At 38.0% G+C, this 24,657-nt stretch overlaps 1 protein-coding gene and 1 long non-coding RNA gene across 2 annotated transcripts in view; one reads left to right on the plus strand and one right to left on the minus strand.

Moving 5' to 3' along the window:
* Positions 1-24,657, minus strand: part of KLF12 (Kruppel like factor 12) — a 636,627-nt gene that overhangs the window by 494,164 nt on the left and 117,806 nt on the right. The window lies entirely within an intron of this gene.
* Positions 698-24,657, plus strand: part of LOC116551164 — a 224,267-nt gene continuing 200,307 nt past the window's right edge. Inside the window, exon 1 of the long non-coding RNA XR_004268741.1 lies at positions 698-6,822. This is a non-coding gene — a long non-coding RNA (uncharacterized LOC116551164). The remainder of the gene's footprint in view (positions 6,823-24,657) is intronic.

The raw sequence follows: 24,657 nt of genomic DNA on the forward strand, positions 1-24,657 counted from the left end.
ATGGTGGTGGGCGCCTATAGTCCCAGCTACTCTAGAGGCTGAGGCAGGAGAATCACCTGGACCAGGGAGGCAGAGGTTGCAGCGAGCTGAGATCGCACCACTGCACTCCAGCCTGGGTGACAGAGTGAGACTTCATTTCCAAAAAAAGAACAAAAAAAGAATATAGTACCAAAAATATGCTGTACTTCCTCAAAGAAGCTGATATTCATTCTCCTTAATGTAAACGATATATATGTACCCTTGGTTTCCCCTGCATTCCCTGGTTTCTAGGAACCTCAGATCCTAATAAAATGAGTATGTTTGGCCATTATATCAATCTTTGTAATTAGCATGCTCGCTTTCTTTCTTTACTCTGGTTTTTCTATTTCATCAGCCTCAGATGATTATTGCATATATACATTTTCATAATCTGCTTCACATGTGTGAAACAGGGTGGTATGAGAGAGCCAATAAATAAATGAATGAATAATTTGGCTCTTAGTACTTTATTTTATTTTATTTCATTTCATTTCATTTTTGAGACAGAGTCTCACTCTGTCACCCAGGCTGGAGTGCAGTGGTGCAGTCTTGGCTCACTGCTGCCTCCACCTCCCAAATTGAAGTGATCCTCCTGCCTCAGCCTCCCAGGTAGTTGGGATTATAGGTGTGAGTCACCATGCCTGGCTAATTTTTGCATTTTTAGTAGAGATGGGTTTTCACCATGCTGGCCAGGCTGGCCTCAAATTTGTGACCTCAGGTCATCTGCCTGCCTCGGCCTCCCAAAGTGCTGGGATTACAGGTATGAGCCACCGTGTCCAGCCACTACCTTATTTTAGAGTTAGGCAAAGTTACATTAGCAATTTATAAAGCTCATAACTGACAAAGCTGGGCCTTCAAACCATGTCTCATGATTCCAAATCCTGTGTTGTTTGCAGAAGGATCCATCCCTTGAGAACAGAGGAGTTAAGATTTTATTAAATTAATGCCTTGCTCAAAGAGTAAAACTATCCCATTTTCTGTCCAAGGTTGTGACTGTTACCTCCACTATCTTCTTGAGAGTGTTTAAGCTCCTAAGAAGTAAACAGAAAGGAAAGCTGCTCTTGGCATTCTCAGATGTTCCACACTTTCAGTTAGGAGATTGGGCATGTTAAAAAGAGTGGGGAGTGAGGGGAGGGACTCTGGAACTTCAATTTAGCTGCTAAACACATTCCCTCTCATCTCATCCTAAATAGGAGGGAAAACCACTTCCTCCCAAACAGTCCATACATCTTTGCCTGTGGAGACACTGCAGCAGCTGCCACCCGGTTCTCCCTGCAGCTCAGCATGAATTTTTCTCTTTGTTGGAAAGATGATATAAAAAGTCAATGCATTATTTATAGTAGTTATTTTCATCATTACATATTCACAATAATTGAAAGGTGGAAGTAGAGTATAATAAAATGTAATGGAAAGAAGATTATCCGTAGTAACTTCAGAAACATTTGTAGGAAATGTTCAGCTGCTAAAAAAACCCCACAAAATACAAAAAAACAAACACTGGATCTTAAAATACCATGTAAGCCACCCACATCTGCAAAGAATTATTTCTGCTGCTATTTATTTGTCCAAAGCAATATAGTTAGTGTATGAAAGAACCTGAGGGAGAATTCTCAATTCCCTCTATGTTGAAGGAAGGCTTGTAATGAAGTTATTCACTCTCAGAGTGAGCATAACTCCTGATAGTTGGCCCACCATTCTAATGAGGCTAAGATAATAGGTTTTATTCTGACATCACTCAGTCCATAATCAAGCACTGTACCATAGACCCCAGCCAACTGGCTATCAAATATATGTTTCAGTTAAAAGACAACTAGTTGAGACCATGTTGATGGATCAATCAAAATTTATTTGCTCATGAAACACACACACACACACACACACCCCCACACCCACACACACTCACCCTACTGACATATGTTCCCAGTGCTGTCTTCATCCACAAAAGATAGTATACATTTATCAGATATAAACAAGGTATTTTCTATAAGAAGACACTAAACATCAGGCTTCCCATGTGTGATATGGAATATATGAATTGGGTAGCACAAAAAAAAAAAAAAAGCCTCGGGAAAGAGGCTTTCAGATGAAAGTAACAGAAAGATCTTAAACACTAATAAAAATGTATTATCCTACATAATAAGAAGTTGGAGAGTCTTATCAGAGTGGCTTCAATGCCAGTTGATATCATGACTTACATACATAATTGTAACGGAAGTTTGCCCCATCTTTTGGCTCTCAATGCCCTTGTTGGCTTCACCTCCCTTCATGGTCCAGCTCCCTTCATGGTCCCACAGCGTTGGCACAGTTCCAGATATCTTATGCTTTCACAATAAGATCAAATGGAAAAAAGATCTCTTTCTCTCCGTGAGCCTTTTTCATGGTACTGAAACCTTTATCTGAAGTCATCCCACAGATTCCCATTTGTGTTTCATTGGCCAGAATGCATCACGTGCCTTTCCCCATACCACAGGCAAACAGAATGAGATGGCCAGGGCTGGCTAAATAAAGACAAGAAGAGAATGGGTGACCTGAATAAAACTGTAATTCTACCCAAATGGAAGAAGTCGAGGAATTGATATTGGGGTAGCAATAAAAAATACCTCCTTCAGGTCCACCATTTGTCTCATCAACATCTAAATATATACCCTTCATCCTATTTGTACTTGGAAAAAGTGCTCACATCTACATAAAATATGCCCACACCTCCCTGAAGGAAGATAACCCAACAGTCTCATCAGTCAATACCCAATTCTATAACTGAGATTTTGGGGCTTTTTTGACTTCTTCCATCATGGTGTGTGAACATATGGCTTAGAAACAAGTTTTTATCACTATCATATCCAATAAAATACAGTAAAAGCTTCCCCTAAGCTTCCCTCACCCCCAGATCAACTCCAATTCTGAGAAGGAGACAACAGGAAATGATTGGCAATTATCACTGTTTCATAGCACTTAATGTTCTTGAGAGCAGCAAGGACTTCCTACCCTGCCAGTGGAGAAAGGAACCTTTTTATCCATTTGTACAGCTCCCGTTCTAGTCTCAGGAATAGTTTTTCTTTTCTTAGTTGTGGTAGAAATGGCTAACTTCTCTCCAATACTTCTTTCTTCTTCCTTTTGGGCACACAGCTAGCCCACCCTTTCCAGCCCTCCTCGAATTTAGTTGTAGCCATCTAGACGGAGTTCTGTCTCATAGAATATTAGTGGAAGTGCCATGCATCACTTGTAGGCTGGGTTCATAAAACCACCAGCCTGTGTGCTTATGTGTTTTTGCTTTTCCCTTTTCCACCCCACGGCAGTGGAGATACTTGATAAGCTTAAAAGATATGTGTTGAATATAGTACAACAACTTCTTTCAGCGTGGATCCTGGCATTACCAGATGGATGAAAGCTGTACCACCCACATTTTCACTTGCTCAGTTCTGTTATATAAATAAGAAATAAATTTCTGTTGAGGTTTGAGATGTTTAAAGATTCGGTCTTTTTGTTATGGCAGTTACCTTACCCAGAACAAGGCAGTTCTCCTTTATGGCAATACTGAAGGTGAATATTGGGGAAAATGCCTTTCTGGGGCTATACAGCTTTATTATTTTATATCCAGTTGGTGGGAGTTTAGGAGCTCAGGGAACTGCCTTACTGTCTGAGAGGTCACAGGCCATTGTTTATTAACCTTGGCCTTTCCTTGGTAATACAATTCCTGTATGAACTCAATAGGCTTCAGGTGCTTCCATCAATTCCATGGGCTAATAACACAGCCAGCGATCTTTTCTAGAAATAGACTGTGAGTCTGAGAATTCCTGATTCCATTCCAGGGACTTCTACATGATGCCGGTCTTCCTAGACCTCAGATTAATGACCTGTGCCCTGAGCCAATTAAAAACAATAACCTCGGGTGGGAAGGCAATACCTATAATCCAATCTTTGCCATCTGGCGTTTTCTCTTTGTCAGGCAGAAATGACTTTATAAAAATTGTTTAAGACAGGTCTGGAAGATTAGGCTCGTCTATTGGCTCAAATTTGTCTGCCGCTGCTAAATTTTCTGCTTCCCTCTTTAAGATGGTACAGCCTTAGCCTTAACTTCCTTTCTCCATGGAACCCACTGAAAGGCATCCATTGATGTTCTTACCATTCCCCCTAAGCCCAGTGTCTTTCTAGGCCCATGGTCTGTGTTCAAGAGCAACAGATGGTTTAACTGATTGCTTTATAACCTCGAAAAAGTCACAGCTTTCCAGCCTGGACTCTCAGTGCCTTCTACAGAACCTTGTCCATTTACCCATTCACTTATTTTAGTTTGTTACTTTCAGCATCCCACTTCTGCTTCAAACATCTGCATCAGTATGGTCTTTGGTTGCTAGAATAAGCAACCTGATTTAAGGAGAAATTGAGTTTACTAAAAGGATATTGGATACAAAATCATATGGGGATGAAAAACCACAATCAGAGGATATGTGGTCAGAAATGATGGCACAAATCACTTGCAGAACTGACTAGGTGAGAACACAGCTTCCACTGCCACTAACCATGGCACCCTACAGCTCACACTGTGGATGCCACCAGCATGGACCCCTGGGTGCTGCTACTGTCACTGCCACCAGTACTGTTTTGGGAAATTAATCTTGCTTCCATAGCCCCTGCTACAAGAATGCTTTTTTTTTTTTTTAACACCATTCCACATTCAGATCCTAATATAAATTCTGCAAAGTTGCATTCTATTGGCTGAGCCTAGGTCTTGTACATGCTACTGACCCCCAAGGGAGGCTGGAAAAATGAGGATGTGGCATTTGTTTCTAACTCTAACTTATAAAATGGGAACTCCCCCAATTAGAAAGTGGCTCAGATGTAGGGAAGCCAGAAAGAATGACAAATACGTCCTACTGTCCTTTTCAGCAATTTGAAAATGTACTATCACAACTTCCATTTTCTAACAGAGGTAAAACTTACAATCCATATCAGTTCATTCAATAATACTTTTTTGTGCTTCCTGTGGATCAGACTCAATGATAAGTTGATACTCTGAGCTTTTCATGCTTTTGAAAATGAGAGTCTCTTTTTCCTGAATCCTGCCTCTGATGCTGCCAGGGGCATCCCTGAGATGAGACCCAATCCAGGGCCCAGTATATTCCTTCAAAAGCTTGAGTCATCATTGAGAGGTTTCCACAGGGAGGTGAATATCTGGAGACTATGTAATTTTAATTCCAATCTCCCTAGGTTAGAATTTTATTAGAAACACCTTGACTACTTCTTAACAAGGTTTACATATGAACCTGGAGCAAAGGCCCCAGAAGGCTAACACCAGCTGTCCTGAAACATACTTGTGGCTCAGGCTGAGCCAGCCTTCAAAGCGCTTGTCTCAGTGTTTCCTTAAAACCTCGATGCCAGATAATTCCAGGGTTCCTCAGAACACATTATCCTTGGCAAAAAGAAACTCCTGGGGCTATCTATTGTTCCCATATTTTTATGCCAAGGACTTTCTGTGTTTCCTCTCCCCTGGCCAGCATCCTACGATTCAACTGTCTTGCAATATTTTATATTTCCAAGAAATTCCACCTCATGATGAAGAAAAACTCCATCATTTTAATCATCTTCACAGAGGACTCATTACAGCTTCTTGAAATTGATTTAAACCTGATTTTCTCCCAAGCATACAATTTCCCTTAGCTATTTCAACTGAACTAATTATTCCTCCTTATCAGCATTGTGTTGGTGCATGTGTGTCAGTGATGTGGAAGGGGAGAGAATCCCCACTATTGCTTCCAAGACATTGTTCCTCCGTCATTGTATAACTACCCCTTGCCCTGTGAGAGTTGAACTCTCTAGCTCTACTACCCTCTGTGCTTCCCAACAGACAATCTTCTACAAACGCATAAAATTTTTCCTTTGACTGACATTCTTTCTCTTTACCCTAGGTCTAACCATTATCCTGGCAAACTTCTCTGCCTAAGGCTGTCAAAAGCCCAACATTCTAGCCCCACGGTGCCCTGTCATCCTCACCTCCAATGACTTGCAACCCTCACTCCACTCCATACCCATGACTGCTCAGTGGGTGTTTTCTTCCTCAGGGATTGCTTTGGCACTGAAACCTACAACTCAGTTTTCCCATTTCTGATCATGAGCTCCTGTGCTAGTATTTTTCCTCATTATATCCACTGCACTGATTCTTTGTCTGCATTGAGACATTCAGTTGCTGAATCTCTTGATTTTCTCTCAATTTTGTTAGCCTCTTTGGATTTTCATTTACTTCCTTGTCCAATCTGAACTCAAGGGCCTGCTAACTCATTTTCTTATCTATACTTTCAAATTTCTTCCTAATTTCACTTATACTTCGTTCTCTCTCCCAACTTCCCCAGAAAACCCCTGCTTTATATCAATCTGTCTACTTTGTCAGCAACTCTAGCTAGGTCCATATGTTAGGTGCTTAATAAATATTGAATTAATTAAATTAATTACACTTGCTGTATTGGATATTACCCTTGTCTTTCACCATCATAGAGCTGAATATTTTAATTGCCTTTGAGTTACTGGGAATCTGCTACAATCGTTTCCCACTATGGTCAGTTCTAAAGAATCTTCTCTGATCTTCTCTCACAGTGCCTTATTTGGTCAGCTACCGGAAACCTAATTTGTCTGAAGTGAAGTAATAGTAATCATGAATAATTCTTTTCAGCATTTTTGGTAACTTTTCTGTTCTAGGACAGGGAAGGAGGATACAAAGCATGAAAGTTGACTTTACATCATCAGAGACACATAGAGCCCATAGCACTGAAGCTGAGTCTTGGACTCTGAATAGAAGGTCTTCTGGGAGAGAAGGTGAACAAGAAATTTTAGGCAAAATTATATGCAAATTCAAAGGATGTAAAAGTATGTGGTTTGTTTGGAGAAGGACTGAGAGAGGCAAGCCACATTTTATAAGTGCCTATTTTTGCCAGCCCTGCATAAAGCACTTTGTATATGTTACCTAGCAAGCAGTTCAGTGAACTTGAAAATAGGGAACCTGGAAGATGAAGGTGATGGAAGGTGGTAAAATGAAGCCAGAAAGTTACCATATTGCAAGGTTCTGAAAAACCTTACATGAAATGTAAGGTTTTTAGCTTTACTTATAAGTTATGGGAAGTCATTTTATTATTTTAATAGAAAGTGACATGATCATATTTATATTTTGGGAAGATAACTGGTGACAGTAAATTAATGAAGTCTGAAAGTAAAAGGAATGATCAGGAGCCTTTTTCTGAGTTCAGGCGAGGGAAAGCCACAGTGGTGCAGATGGAGAGGAGAGGCCAGAAGGACTTGGAGGAGGGAAGCAGTGGATTTGTGGTTTAAGTATGAGAGAAAAATTCGAGCTATGAAAAATATTTGATGGTAGGTAATTCATTTCGGTCTTTTAATAATAATTCCTACTCCAGAGGATTTTACATCATCAAATGTTAAGGAGCTAATATATATATACTACATTATAGTAATAAATGCAATACACTTGAGCATTGTGCTTGACTGTGAGCAACAGAAACCACTAAAGTCTAGACTTAAATGTATTAGGGGTTTCATTTTCTCACATAAAAAAATCTGGAGTCAGATGGTCCCTGTCTGGTATAGCATTCTACAGTGTCACCAAGAAGTCAGTTCCTTCTAGTTTTCAGTGCTGCCATTTTTTAAATGTATGGTTTTGCCTCATGGTCATCAACCAGCGAGGGGTGCATATTCCACAAAGAAGAAAGAGGATGCCTGAAGGGCAAAGGATGTATGCTGGCTGATTCCATCCTCCTTGTGTGGTTTTCCCAAGAGCTCCACTCAATAGGCTACTGCTTTGTGATGTTGTCCTCTGATGCAAAAATGACTCGAAAACAGTTCTTTTTTTAATTACGTGCATTGCCTTAAAAGAAATGGGTTCTTTTAAAAATAGTTCCCTTCAAGGGAAAAGGGGCAGAACAAATGTCAGCAGGCAATTAGCAGTGTTTGCCATAGAATTATAGAAAAGAGAGGTGACACTGTAACCCTGTACCCTGGTGCTTTTGACAATCTCTGTCTTAGAAACAACAGAGGAGTTCCATGTGCTTCTTTGCGGTGCTTTCAAAAACAGAGGGTTTAAGTTGACATTAAATTTTAGGAAATTGAATGAGGATGTCATGAAAAAAAGACAATCTCCCTAAAACATGTTTCTTTTCATTTATGAATAGGGACGAGTTCATCTCCTTAGTTCTTGGAGACACAATTTGCCTGCTTCTCTAAGGACCCCAATCTATAGGCTGACACTGAGCCTAGGACACATCCCCTTTGTCCAAACAGGGAAGTTCTTCCATTTGACCCTCCTCACTCCCAGTGTCTTCTTACAATACCTTCTTTCACTAGGAACCCAGTGGAAATACTGGAATTCCATTTTTGCCTCACCCCCAGTTTTACTAACAATTTATAATCTGTTACAGTTATCCAGTTTTTTGTTGTTTTTTGTTTTACTTTTTAAAAATATAACCTCTGCCTTATTTGAAAGAAAAGAGTTATAGATACTATATATAGTCATTTGGTGGTCAATAAGTATTTATTGTGTCTACTATGTCCATGTGCTGCAAACATGGCTAGGACTTTGGTTTTTCCTTCCTTTGTGCATGGCCCAAATACAGGCTCCCAGCCTGGACCATCAGACCTACCACTCAGGCTCCTCCTGCCAAAGGCTTTGGACTTGATGGACCACAAGCCTTTGGTTATAAAAGAGAGAGAAGGAAGAAAGCTTCCTGTGTGTAGTGAAAGCCATTTGGACAGGAGCCTTTACAGCTGCAGAGGCTGAGAGATAGGCCTGTTGGCAGGGATGAATAAAGCCATGAGGTGACTCATGTGTATATTCAGCATGACTGGTTGTGTCTGTCCTGCAGGAGAGATGATTATTTCTTGGTCAATAGTATTGCATCAAGGAAGATGCTCTTACTTATATATTACTGCCTTTTTGAGTGTCAGTGTTAACATCTTGCCATCCTCCTTTTAGTATTAAGCAAAATGTAGAAATAAAATGATTTAAATGAAGGGAGCTGTACAATCTTGCCTGGAGATGTACTGAAAAATTAGGCTATATGTTAGGGAAAAGATTTTTACCTATTTGCTCAGTAATTTAACTTCTCCCTGACCTCCATTTTAAGACATATTGATGCCATGGTTCTTCTGCCAGCCAGTTAAATTCTAGTTTTTCAGTGGTTTATGAAACTAAGGTTGCTTTATCAAAATCAACACTGGAGAATAGTGTACTCCAGGTGGCTAGGAAACTGACAGTTTTATTCCTCTTGTTTCTAGGAATGAATGGGCATTTTAACTCTAAAGTGCTTTAATATGTCCTAAGAAATGAGATTGCAGGTATACAACCTGTCCTTTCCAAAGAGTCTCCCAATCAGTATCAGGTAATTTTGAATGATTACATAACTAACTTGTATTTAAAAGGAGGAAAAAGTTTCTTACCCATTTTGGGAAGAAATAGCTTACAGGAAAGCTACTCTATCTAAAATTTAGAGCATGAAGAAATATCATATTTGTAACAAACCTGGGAGATAATGATAAAGACATCTTCACTTATCATTTATGTGCCTATTTAAGACCTTCTGGCACATTCCTTGGCTGTTTTAAGAGTTTTGATTAACTGGTTGTGAAGCTATCATGCAATGCATAGATTTCTCTATGGAAAATAATTCTAACTTGCAAATGAAACCTGAACTAATAGTATGTCTTTAGTGTTCTTGATTAGACAAAAAGCCTTAACAAATTGCAAAAAGTATTTCAAAAGACAGATTGAGTTGGTTTGCTGAATTTAGGGAAATGCTTGGTCTGACAGTTAATCAGTTGAAATACCTGCCATTGAATGATTGTGTTACTAATTCTCCTCACAATTTATCCTTCTTTTCTCATTTATTCTAAATAAAAGTTCAGAAATTACTGTCTTTGCCAATGAAGTGACCCATTTAGCATTTAGCTTTTCTGAAATAGGGTTGACTAACCAGCAAAACTCTTAAGAAAGCCAGGTCCTGCTTCTGAAAATCATCAGATTATGTTTTTTAAGGTTCTTCACAATCATGGCATATGTGAAATGAAACACACATGGGTGATGTCTTCTAAACTCTAATGATTTGGCAGCAATTCAGAAATCTAGATGGATAGAGGCAAATCTTTAAGAAGAATGGACCAACTCAGTACACTTAAGGTTTTGACTAATTTATTTTATTAAGAATGGGTATAGCTGTGCCTGGGAATCAGTAGATCAGATTTGACTCCTGCCTCAGCTATAGGAATAATAAATTATAAATATGAAAATTTAAAAGATAAATATTAATTGGTAACTATGCTTCCTGAGCTAATTAGTTGCTTTTTCCCTATAAAAAATAGCTCAGGATAAATAAATGGCATTCACAACTGAAAGCATGAAGTATTAAGTCCATTTAATTTTGTATGTAGTCTACGCAAATTTTAAAAGGTGATTTATCAATCTGATTGTTTCATGTCCTTTGATTATATTAGAATAAGCTCTGAAAAACATTTAAAAAATATATGTAGCATAAAAGAAAAAAAGTAGAAAATATTGAAAAAACTGAAAAACAAAAAAGAAAAGTTGCCTGAAAATTGAAAATGAGGCTGGGTGTGGTGGCTCATGCCTGTAATTCCAACACTTTGGGAGGCTGAGGCAGGTGGATCACTTGAGGTCAGGAGTTTGAGACCAGCCTGGCCAATATGGTGAAATCTGTGTCTGCTAAGAAAAGAAAAAAAAATTGGCCAGGCGTGGTGTCATGTGCCTGTGGTCTCAGCTATTTGGGAGGCTGAGGCAGGAAAATCACTTGAACCCAGGAGGCAGAGGTTGCAGTTAGCCAAGATCACACCACTGCTGTACAGCCTGGGTGACAACAGAGCAAGATTCTGTCTTAAAAAAAAAAAAAAAAAAAAGAAAGAAAGAATATTGAAAATGAGACATAAGAGATAACAACCCAATATATGAGGATCTTGTTTGGATCTTGATTTGACTATATACATTGTATATGTATCTCTGAAATATTATTGGAATTTTGAATGTGAATTAGGTATTAGATGATATTAAGGAATTATTAAATCTGTTAGGTTTTATAATTGCGTAGAATATTTGTGGTATGGTGTGTGTGTTTGTGTGTATATGTGTACCTAGATATAGATATATATGCCTAACACACATGTTTAGTATGCTGTATATATACCTTATCAGTTACAGATGCATAGCAAAAAATTCACATTTGAAGTGTCATAATGTTTGGAATTTGCTTTAAAATAGTTTAGAGAACAAATAGAAAGTGTGGGAGGTATAAATGAAAAAAATTGACAAGCGTTATAATTGTTCAAGCTGGGCGATGAGTACAAAGTTTTTAGTATTATTCTCCACTCTTTGTCTATATTTGGAAAGTATAATCTCAATTCACTGCATTAGAAAAGAGCAAATAAACAAATTGAGAACAACTTCCTTTTCTTTTATTAGTTTCTAGCTTGGCATCCTTGTCAAAGGGTCTGTTGTAGAGATTTACACATGTAATGCTAGAGTCACTTTTGTCCAGGGGTGATTTTATTTTCTCTTTCTGTGGTATCATCAGAGAATTAGCGGACAAACTAATTGCAGCATTGTAACACTAGGTTTAAATCAGTTCAAGCAGCCTGCAAACACCACGTATATGATGGTCTGCCTCAGTTCACAGTGTATACTAGGGGAGGTCCCAGGATTTACTTCCTTTCCGCTACCTCTGCAGAGGCGAAGGGAGAAATGGCTGGACTTAGGAGCCCCTCTGTCTTCACCAGCTGCAGAGGGAACCCAGGAATCCTCTCCAACTGCTGTGCACAGTGTGCAGGAGAAAGAGAGGAATCCTATTTTTGCTGGTTAGGAAAGCCATAGGGAGAGAAATGTTCTTGGCATTCTCATGTTGGAATAATTGATTTATTTCCTTATAGAAACAAGAGTATTACTTCCACAAAACATTAACAGACATTCCATGGAGGAGCATGAGGAATGGGAAAATGTCAGACCAGCTTGGGAAATGCTTGGTTAAATACTTTAGCATTTTTTTCCTTATGAAGTAACAGGCATATACTTTAGTACACATGACACACTTCCTTAGGGGCCTGTGGGGAGGACCCTGAATGCAGTATTTCTCAAACTGTTGTGAATATTAACACTTTTTCCAGGAACATCATCCGAGATGAATATTTCTTGGAAAGCACTTTGGAAAATGCTGCCCCTGACCAAACCATTTTTAACTCAAGCCCCAAGTGCACAATGGACTCTTAACTTCAGTTTCTCTATCCTTTTGTGCCTACCATAGCCATATTTCCTTGACATGAATTTATTGAATAACATTGATTAATTTACTGTCTACTATGCATCTACTCTTTGCTTGGTGCTGGGGATGCGATGATGAATAAGACATATGGTTCCTGTCTTCAGAAAGTTTATATTTTACCAGAGGAACCAGACACAATGCAAATGACCAGGTCGAGTGCTCAAAAGCCACCTGAATCTGGGACTTGACTATGACTTGTCAGGGATTCGCATCTACCTAAGCCCCTCTCTCCAGGCCTCTTACTTTTCAGTGGTGCCTTCATATCACTGATAGAGCTGAGAAAAATATTTCTCCTTTCTAAATGCTGCCATCTTCATCAGTCGTATTACTCGTCATCAATCTCCTTTAACCAACACTCAGAAAACACTTCAATGTTCTTTCCAAAATCACAAAGAAATTTTTTTTCTGGTTATGAAAACATCATCATGACTACCAAATTATACACCAATTCCTTGCTTAGAATGATTTTGTAAAAATAAAAAAATCCACCAATACGCTATTTAGAAAAACTCTCAAAGACTTTCAGAGGCTGGGTGCAGTAGCTCACTTTTGTAATCCCAGCACTTTGGGAAGCCAAGGTGGGTATCTTGAGTCCAGGAGTTAGGGACCACCCTGGCTGTCTCTACAAAATAAATCAATAAATCAGTCAATCAATAAATGCAAAAATTAGCGGGGCAGGGTGGCGCATGCTTGTAGTCACAGCTACTCAGGAGGCTGAGGTGGGAGGATTGCTTGAGCCTGGGAGAAAGAGGTTACAGTCAGCCAACATCATACCCCTGTACTCCAAACTGGGTAATAGAGTGAAACCCTGTCTCAAAAAAAGTTTTTTTAAGAGCATTTATATTGTATTCTAATGAAGTTATGTTGGCAGATATAAATACAGTCCTTGCTGTTCAAGGTGTGATCCATTGATCATCAGCCTCAGCATCACCAGGGGATTTGATAAAAATACAGAATCTCAGGTCCAGCCTTACACCTCCTGAATCAGGATCTATACATCACATGATCCCCAAGTGACTCAGATGTACAAAAATCTTTGAAAGTCACTCAATTTTAGGCATAAAATGTTTTTAAACACCGAAATATTTGTAGTGATATTGCTGACAGATTTTTATTCTCACATTGTGCTTTAGGAGCTTTCTGCCAAATATATTTTAATAAATATTATTTCAGAAGGAATTAGAATATAGTCTCAGTCTGCCTAGAGCTCACAAACTTGTAGGGATGACAAAATTCTATGAGAGCCAGAAATGGGTGTGACTAACTCAGTGTGGTAAACCAGGAAAGGCTTTAGTTTTTCCAAACTTAAAAAAAAAAAAAAAAAAAATTGAATGTAATGTTTCCACTTGACCAACTCTCAGGGATGCTGCAATCTTTAACATGTATTTATGGAACACAGTATTATGCATTGAGAAAGAACTGTGTAACCAACATTCTTACAAATCATGTTTTGATGAGAATTTCCTCCAGCAAATATTTTTCTCCATTATAAAATCTTCAAAAGTATGCGTGGATAAACCATAATTATGGAAAACTTTATAATTATGTGTGCAAGCTCAGTGCAATCTACAGTAGGCTATATGGGTTGCATTCACAGAAGGTTGCAACAATTTGCTGAAGCTGAGAGACACCACTCAGTAACACAATAACCAACAGAATTCTGTTAGCCAGTAGGCCAAACTAGATATGGAAACATTTTTATTGATTTAATTTAAAAAATTTAACTTTGCAATCAGCTTTTATATAGAAAAATTGCAGCATTTGTCTAAAAGTATAATTTGTTGCTTCAGTAAATGTTCTGCTGATTGGACATTTTACTATTGAAGTACAAGTTGGCACTGATTTTTACACAGTGATTTGATGCAAACACTACACCATTATAAAAATTATGCATTAAGTGCCTCTTTAAATCAGGTACTGGTGGTATAGACAAATATGGCCCTACTCACTAGTAACTTATCTATTCATTAAGGTTTATCTTTACCTATTCTAGTCTAGGTCCAGCAAGTCTAGAATAGGTAAAGTGGAGTTGAGGTTCCCAGTTATTTATATGTATGCCAATATTTTCTTTAAGCTATGTTGAGAAGTAAATTATGAAAATAAATATTTTTCCTGTTTAATTAATAATAAATTAATTTTTTTTAAATTTTAGTCTTTGTCTCCCATCCCCAATGGTCTTATACAGTTTCGGAATTTTTAGCAATAAACTTTAGGAAAATCATAGAGGCCTGCAAAACAACAGAGGAGGCTAAGGACAGAGTGAGTCTGCCAAATATGGTAACTCTTTCACCAGGAACTGTTTCAGTCAGTCACCAATATTTTTTTCCAACTCCATCAAGAATTTGGAGTGTAGCTTCAACTTCATTGAAGGGTTATTATGTATTGTGAGTCTACAGGCTTCATGTAGTTCAGGGCCAAAGAAATTGAGGCCGTTGCACAGAATAGAATTCTGTTACTTGGCCAGGGTCAAGTAACACTCCTGGAACTTTTGGCACAGAATAGTGTCAACACTGGCCAGATTAATGACTTTGTAAGACTTCTTAACATTGCTGGAGGTCATCTGGAATTCTTTAATCAGAACAGTGATGAGCTAGAATTGTTATATTATTTGCTATGACTCATGATTAATGGAGTATTTTAGAGTATTGAGGGTTTTATATACACTAGATGATAATGTATTCTTTAAATGCATGATCATATACCAATCACCAGGCTCTTCCAGAAAAGAACACAACAAAAACCTCAGAAATACAATCCTAAGGATCATCTTTTTGGAAGATTTTTTTTCTTAGGAAATGATAATACTTTCATATTAGCAACAGCTTCTCTTGCTGGTGTATTCTCATTGTTTAACCTATGGCAATTGTAATGAATTTCACTTACAATTTAGTAGGCTCAATTCTTCTTACTTAACCCGGGTGTTTATATGAGGCCGTGAAGACCTCCCCAGCGTCCAGTGTTTGGGTGATAGATTGCATAAGAAAGGCCTGAGCCAGAGTCCTCCCCGAAAGACAAGCAGTAGCCCAGGAACTTTCAGCAGCTTGGGGACAAATGGCTGGAAATTCTTAAAGGGATAATGGTGGAGGGTGCATTGATAGAGACCAAAAGTATCCTAAGATTTTGAGACACATCATCTCAGAGACATGGAAGCTGAGGATGTTAGCTGTGTAACATCCCAAGGTGTTCTGTGAGGCTTTAGCTTTCCTTCAACCCTTCCATTTTCCTCCATGATTGAAAAAAAGATTGCCTTTGGTTGTGTTTTTAAACTACATTTTACCTAGATTAAAAAAAAAAAAAATTAAGCCATATAGTGCTTGCTATGTGCCAGTCATGATTAGGTGTTTTGTTTACATAATTAACTGATTGATGCTATATTGTAGCATCAATCCCTTTTCAGATGAGGAAACTGAGCCCTGGGAGGTGAAAAAAACATTTGCTCAAGGACATAGTATGTGCAAGAGCTGGGATTTAACTCTGGACTTTAGCTAACAAGTCTCCTGCTCTTAATTCCCATTGTCTACTGTTTCATCTTATAATTCTATTAAATGAGATATCATACAAAAATGTAAAATACAGTGTCTGCACATAGAAGGTGCTCAACAAATTTTAGCTCCCTGTGTTAAAATGTTTATTCCTGTGCTTACTTCTAGGAATGACAGGGTCCATTATTGCTCAGTGCTTAACATCGCAGACTATAGCCTGGGCATCTCTACAAAAATACCAAAATTAGCTCGGCGTGGTGGCATGCCCCTGTAGTTCCAATTACTTGGGAGGCAGAGACGAGAAGATCACTCCACTGGAGCCCAGATGATCGAGGCTGCAGTGAGCTGTGATCACATAACTGCACACCAGTCTGGGTGACAGAGGGAGACCCTGTCTCAAAAGAAAGAAAAAAGAAAAAAAAAATTGCAGGTTCAGTGGTTAACCAACCTTGCCATCCCTCACTAGCTGTGTGGTCACAGGCAAGCTGCAACTGCTATGTATGCCAGAGTGTCCTCACTTGTAACCGGAGATAATCAGTGTAGTTATCCCAGAAGGTTTCTCTGAGGTTGAGTGAGATATCATGTAAAGTTCTTGTACAATTCTTGGTACATAGTAATCACTCACTAAATTTTGTTGTTGTTATTAGGGAGCTTATATGGAGTGATTTAATACCCAGTATTCCACTGGAAACATAGTAGACAGTAAATAAATATTTGACAAATGACTGAATGAACGTATGACTTAATTAATTTGCCCAAGTTTGATTTGCCCCAGGGATGACTGGGGGCCAGAGAGGTTGTATAACATTTTCCTGCTCCCTGAAGGATACCAGGATGACTCAGCAAGCCTTCATTTTGGCATTTGACAGTGATATGCTAAGCTGTTTGGGCACTGTCTGACTTTGACATGATCCAAACTGTGACACATTTCATGGTTTTAGACACTGACAAACCCAAGCCAGGCCAGCCCCAAGGTGCTGAGAGTTGCTACAGATAGGGGCATTGCCAGAAGAAAATAGAGTTCTTTAACGTTGCTCACGAAATGTAATGCATGTGACTTTCAATGACCAGGCCTTACTCAATTACAATGATTTCTTTTTAAAATGTCTCTATAATAAAGACATTTGTTCTTATTATATAGAACATGCTTATTATAAAGGAACATGCTGTTCCTTTGAGATAGCATAAGGCTGGGGAGTCTATTTAGAATAATAAAAATAAAAGAAAAAAGTAGGTTTAGTTTAGTTGTGGTGTTTTATGTACCTGATTCTTAGATAATTTTTGTATTATTAAGTATTTGAATTAGTGTATTCTATTCATGCTGTAGTTTAGTAATCTAATAAATATTTATCGACTACCTACTATATCCAGACACTGTTCTAGAGATTGAGGATGTACCAGTGAATAAAACAGATCCAAATTATGTCAACCAGGCTGCACAATAGAAAATTTAAATTAGAATTATATTCCTTTGATGTCGTAATACTTTTCTGAAAATATGTGAAGTTGATCATCAAATTTGATGACGGAAATTTTGATGGTTCTAAGTCCCTTGTCTCTACTAAGTTGAAAATACAATCGAAATATGTTAATGCTTTTTTAAATAAATCTATTTATTAAATTGTGGCTCAATTGTACCTGGCAAAACATGATAGTAAGACCTGGTAAAGTTAATAGGGCTAGTTCCTCTAAACCAACATTTTAAATATTATTTTTCATGGGCTATTAATAGGTATTCAGCTTAAAAACAAAAAGTGATGGGTCAGGCGCGGTGGTTCATGCCTGTAATCCCAGCACTGTGGGAGGCTGAGGCGGGCAGATCACTTGAGGCCAGGAGTTCAAGACCAGCCTGGCCAATATGGTGAAACTCTGTCTTTACTAAAAATACAAAAAAAAAAATTAGCCGGGTGTGATGGTGTGCACCTGTAATCCCAGCTACTTGAGAGACTGAAACACGAGAATTACTTGAACCTGGGAGGCAGAGATTGCAATGGGCCGACATTGTGCCATTGCACTCCAGTCTGGGCAACAGAGCAAGAACCTGTTTCAAAAAAAAAAACCCAAAAAGCAATTTTCCTGCTTAAATAAGTTTGGAAGTGCTCCTATGCCTCATGAATATGCAAGTATGCAAAATGACATTCAGGGTTTCATAAACCTATTTGATCACAGAATCATCTTTCCAGTGGAACTTTTTATGGGACACTTGCTTCAGTGAACACATTTAGGAAAAAATATTTGCTAACCTTCCATTATTTACTTGCAGGATATAAAGGAATTATAGACAACGGTAGACTCATAAGAAAAACTGAAAAAAAGTTTTTCTTCTGGTTTTGTAAGACAACAGGACAAGAAAAACACATCATAGATCATAGTTTTCCTTCCCAAAGAACGTCTATATCTGGCATGCATTTTTTTCCTCATGGCAAATGAGGCCGCCGAGTTGCTTCCCTTTCCGTAGATGGCACCAACCTTAACTCGTGTATCTGACTTTGTATGTGGGACTGCCCCCACTCAACAGCCCATAAGAAGAGTCTTCCATTTCTAGGCCTTATTCCCACTGCTAATTTGGGGAGCAGAAAGATTGTTTTGCTTGCTGAATAGGTAATATATTCATATGGTTCAAAATTTAAGATGTGCATAAGAGCAAAAGATCTGCCTTTCACCTCATTCTCCAACTCCTGAGTTCAACCAGTGTTGCTAATTTCTGTTGTATCTTCCCAGAGATATTTCACTCATATATAAACAACATAAACATATATATTTTATCCATTCATCCGTATGCGTTATACACTGTTTTCACATCTTTTTTTCATCTTAACAAGTTGTCGGAAATTGTTTTTGACTAGTCCTTGAAGAATGTCCACATATTTTTCCTTAACATGTCAAGGTATTCCATTGAATGCAAAACGTTATTTAACTACTAAAATATTGAGTAATGTTATTTTTCCAATATTTTATAATTGCAAAGATTATTGCAAAGAGTAACCTTGTCACATCAATTCACACGATTGAGGGTATATTTTTAGTGTGCGTTACTGAAGTAGACTTCCTGAGTCAAAAGTATGTACATTAGTAATTTCACAGATATTATCAAATTACCCTCTTCAGGGGTTGTACCAAAAGGCACTCCCACTGACAGTATATTAAAATGTCTCTTTCAGCTCCCCCGACAACAGTGCACCAAACTTTTTGATCTTTGCAAATCTAATAGGTGAAAACCAGTATCTTAGTAGAGTTTATATCTTGAAGAAGCAAGAGGTTTTGTTTAATTTTAAAAAAACTGTATAAAATGTATTTAAGAACATACTGCATATTTCCCTTGCCTTCTTGTACAGCTTACACTAAGGCTGGTCTTCCTTTGATGTTTAACTGTTGTCATTATCGGCATTAATTCTGTGCTGTAATGTAGTGATGCCCATAAGGGTGGTGATTAACAAAGGTTTTGCCAAGAATGGGTCTAGTTTCTGAACACTATGCCCCGATTGTTCTTCTGGCTACTTAATTTCTTTCAGCTATTATTTTTTATGTAATGAATATTGTCCTGGTTTCTAATCTGTTTCCTTAATTAATACTTTATCATTTGAAGGAAGGAATGAAAGAGGTTCCTATAGTCTTCAAAATAATAATTATAATAACTACCAGTTAAGTGTCTTTTATGTTTCAGGTAGATGTTTATATGCATCATCTATAACGTTTTCATAGAGACTTTATAAAGTAGATATTATTATTTACATTTTCCTGATGGAAGTAACCCAGGCTGCTACTGACAATTTATCACTAGGAGAGCTGGGATTCAGTGTTTCAATGGCCATATCAACTCTTTCCTCTCCTTCAGAAGACAGTGTCTGAGCTTTGTGACAACTGTTTTCCACTCTGTTCAAAGACCTTTTTCTCCACTTATGTTTGGATTCCCAGATGTGTTCTTGGGACCTGCAGTTACTCTGTCAGTGACCTCTGGAAGCACAGGGCACTGCTACACATTGCTTTACACTCAATATGCTTTTGAAGCCACAAGCTAGGAGTATCTTAATGTGAACCAAAATAACTAAAAAGCCAGGTCAGCAATCATTTTAGCAATAAATGTCTGCTTCATTATATTGTGAACTCTCTCTCTAATGAATTCCCCTTTCAAAGGATTTTATGTGAAGCATGTGACAAGCCGTATATTCTGTTTCTGAATTAGCAGGGAAATTCAAAGAGCTTGGCATCTGTGGCATGCAGGTGGCTGATTTATCATTTCCTTTCTGGCTAAGCTACATCTGAGGTTTCTTTATTGTTACTTTATCACAAGATAGGATTTTCCTTCTTGACCACTCTTAGTATCATAAGAATATAAATGTCCAAAGCCCTGAAAAATCTTTTTACTTTTTATTTTGTTGAGTTATATTTGCTTTCTTTCACTTATATTTAACAACTAGCATCAATTCATTCTGATGTAATCCTAGGAGGAGCTCGTTTTCCCTCTTGTATCTCAGTTTTTACTGTCTGTCTTCTAGGTTAATGAGAGCCACCTGCTTCTCTTAGGTCTCTTGTGACAAGGAAGTAAGTGGTCTTGGATTTTTCCTGACATCTCCCTGAAGAAGTCACTGCGTGGCTGTACAGCTCTAGCATACAGGCCGACTTAGAAGACAAGTTAGAAAGTACAGAGACCCGGACTCACAGAAATAAGTCATTCCTTAGCACCCTTGAAACAAAATTTCTTAGAGCTTCAGAAAGGCCAATTCACAGGGAGGTGTTTGGTATATAGAAGCTATAAAATTTACTTTTATTCCCCTTCTCTCTCTCTCTCTCTCTCTCTCTCTCTATATATATATATATATATATATATATATATATATATATATCTCACACATACACACATGTATGTATGTATACATATATATATATAGAGTATATATGATATATATATATATTTTTTTTTACCTTCACTAACTCTGTCTTAAAAACAAAATGATTTAAATTCCCTTTTAAAAAATTCTATGATTCCCATTTTTGAGAGAAATTGTGAGTGACTGAGATTTTCTCTTTTCACTTCAGATTACCTATGTGGACTAGGTATCAGGGGCTTTTAGGTTTATGGTTCATACCTCTATAGTCACTTTCAAACTTACTGTAACTAGGCCTTGTAAACAAAAGGCAGCAAACTGGTGAGCTCTTTGGGAAATTGGTAGTTTTCTAAAGAGCAGAAGAACCAATCAAGAGGCGTGCCTTGACTATTTTTTTTAAAAAATCAGAAAATAGTAACAACTTACTAATACTAGATCTATAACATAAGCAACCAAAGCAGTCTGTCAGTTTATATTAAAAATTCTGTTTTTAACTGGTTACTCCAGTTCAATTTCTTTTGCAAAGTACGTTGAGTATAAAAAGCCACAGTTTGTTAAAGTCCTATAAGTAGAACTAATAATTTTTTACTAGTCTAGGATACCTGATCTTCCCTTTCAACTATGACTGTAGTCCTTGGTTTTACATTTAAAAATTACTTTCCAGAAATTTACAAATACTCATTGGACCTGTTAAAAGGATATTATGAATGTATAAGGTGTAAAAGTCTCTGTAATATGATTTATGCATATTTATTATGCTTTGGTTTCACATAGTGTAAGATGTGATTACAAGGTAATGAAATGGGTTTTTGCATGTGACATGAGAAATCAGTTTTGTTACTTTATGTTTCAGTAGTTTGACAGGCATATTTTATAAAATGAGTAAAAGTTGCCAATGCAATTGCAAAGCTATGATCTGAACTTGGATGTCCTACACTACAGAGGAGGCACAAGTAGAAATCATTTTCATGCAATGGTCACTTTGGACAGTCTAGTAAAATCTATTGATTTCTCCAAATAATTTTTTAAATTCTTAGAATGCACAGATTTTCCAAGAAAATGAATTATGCTAGCATAGTGTTTATTCACTTTTCCCCTCTATCACACTATTTGCTGCTACCTCTCAGATTGTTACCACAGACCCAGAAACAGCATACACAGGTACCTCTTAGAATGAGATTGAAAGCTCTTTCTTTTAAGGAATATATATATATTTTTTGAGATGGAGTTTCACTTTTTCACCCAGGCTAGAGTGCAGTGGTGTGATCTCGGCTCACTGCAACTTCTGCCTCCCAGATTGAAGCAATTCTCCTGCTTCAGCCTCCCGAGTAGTTGGGATTACAGGTACCTGCTACCACGCCTGGCTAACTTTTGTATTTTTAGTAGAGACAGGGTTTTGCCATCTTGGCCAGGCTGATCTTGAACTCCTGACCTCAAGTGATCCTCCTGCCTAGGCCTTCCAAAGTGCTGGGATTACAGATGTGAGCCATATAATCACCCAGCCAAGGAACTTTTCAAAGATGTAGAAGAAAACCACTGGGCTAAGTGGTCTCTATATGCCACCTAGTTTAATTAACAGATATATCGATGAGGTAAAAACTATTATTACCCCCTCTTTACAAACGAGAACCAATGAATTCCAGGCACTAGTCCACAATCAGACCATAAATAAATGGTAGAGCCAGGATTTAAACTCAGGTTTATTTGACTCTACAGCCCACATTTTCATTCCTATGCTATGCAAACTGTTTACTGCCAAAGTTACTCATAGCCCAAGGTTCTGTGTATTTAAGTTAACAAGGATCATTTCCCACCTTTTGTTCCAATTTCCTCCACGCCTTCATCTACTTTCCATATACAGCAAGAACACTATGCACAGTTTAAATAATATAATCAAAGACCTCCTGCTTAGACTAAATAAAATTCAATCTAAAAAGTCAAAAAAAATATGGGAAAAACCAGTATCATAAGCCCAACTCTCAGCAACTTCCTCTCTGCCCCACATACCTTCAGGATGTCTAATCTCTTCCTTTCTTCTGGCCCCTTCTGTTAGGAAGAAAGTTCTGATGATTGCTAACGTGTCCCTATGCTACTTGCATTTGCACCAAAAATGTATTTCTATGTCCTTTAGCTTGGTTCCTCTGCCTTTGTTAAAGCCATCTGAAGACAATGGTTTTCCTTTTTTTTTCTTTTATTTTTTTAAAAACGTATTTTATTGCACTTTAGGTTCTAGGGTACATGTGCAGAACATGCAGGATTATTGCCTAGGTACATACATGGCAATGTGGTTTGCTGCCTCCATTCCTGTCACATATATCTGGCATTTCTCCCAAGTTATCCCTCCCCAACTCCCTAAGCCCCACTCTCCCTCCCCTGGTTCCCCCAAACAGACTCCAGTATGTGATGCTCCTCTCCCTGTGTCCATGTGTTCTCACATTGTTCAACACCACCTATGAGCAAGAACATGCGGTGTTTGATTTTCTGTTCTTGTGTCAGTTTGCTGAGAATGATGGTTTCCATAGTCATCGATGTCCCTACAAAGAACACTAAGTCATCATTTGTTATGGCTGCATAGTATTCCATGGTGTATATGTGCCACATTTTCCCTGTCCAGTCTGTCATCGATGGGCATTTGGATTGGTTCCAGGTCTTTGCTATTATAAACAGTGTTGCAGTGAACATATGTGTGCGTGTGTTTTTATAATAGAATAATTTATAATCCTTGGATATATACCCAGTAATGGGATTGCTGGGTCAAATGGAATATCTATTTTGAGGTCCTTGAGGAATTGCCACGCTGTCTTCCACAATGGTTGAACTAATTTACACTCCTGCCAACAGTGTAAAAGTGTTCCTGTTTCTCCACATCCTCTCCAGCATCTGTAGTCTCCAGATTTTTTAATGATCACCATTCTAACTGGCATGAGATGGTATCTCAATGTGATTTTGATTTGCATTTCTCTAATGACCAGTGATGATGAGCATTTTTTCATGTTTGTTGGCCTCATAGCTGTCTTCTTTTGAAAAGTGTCTGTTCATACCCTTTGCTCACTATTGAATGGGTTTGTTTTTTTCTTGTAAATCTGTTTTAGTTCTTTGTTGATTTTGGATATAAGTCCTCTGTCAGATGGGTAGATTGCAAAAATTTTTTCCCATTCTGTTGGTTGCTGCTTCACTCTAGTGATTGTTTCTTTTGCCGTGCAGAAGCTCTGGAGTTTAATTAGATCCCATTTTATTTTCACTTTTGTTGCCAATGCTTTTGGTGTTTTAGTCATGAAGTCCTTGCCTATGCCTATGTCCTGAATGGTTTTGCCTAGGTTTTCTTCTAGGATTTTTATGGTATTAGGTCTTCCGTTTAAGTCTTTAATCCATCTGGAGTTAATTTTAGTGTAAGGTGTCAGGAAGGGGTCCAGTTTCTGCTTTCTGCAGATGGCTAGCCAGTTTTCCCAACACCATTTATTAAACAGGGAATCCTTTCCCCATTGCTTGTTTTTGTCAGGTTTGTCAAAGATCAGATGGTTGTAGATGTGTGGCATTGACTCTAGGCCTCTGCTCTGTTCCATTGGTTTATATCTCTGCTTTGGTAACAGTACCATGCTGTTTAGATTACTGTAGCATTGTAGTATAGTTTGAAGTCAGGTAGAGTGATACTTCCAGCTTTGTTCTTTTTGCTTAGAATTGACTTGGCTAAGTGGGCTCTCTTTTGATTTCATATGAAGTTTAAGGTGGTTTTTTCCAGTTCTGTGAAGAGGGTAATAAGTAGCTTGATGGGGATAGCATTGAATGTATAAATTGTGTTGGGCAGTATGGCCATTTTCATAATATTGATTCTTCCTAACCATGAGCATGGAATGTTTTTCCATCTGTTTGTGTCTTCTCTTATTTCCTTGAGCAGTGGTATGTAGTTCTCCTTGAAGAGCTCCTTTGCATCCATTGTTGTATTCCTAGGTATTTTATTATCTTTGTAGCAATTGTGAATGGGAGTTCATTCTTGTTTGGCTCTCTTTAAGTCTGTTA

Source organism: Sapajus apella, unplaced genomic scaffold (genome assembly GCF_009761245.1).
Source record: "Sapajus apella isolate SASKATOON/1434 unplaced genomic scaffold, GSC_monkey_1.0 scaffold9, whole genome shotgun sequence".
NCBI lineage: Eukaryota > Metazoa > Chordata > Mammalia > Primates > Cebidae > Sapajus > Sapajus apella.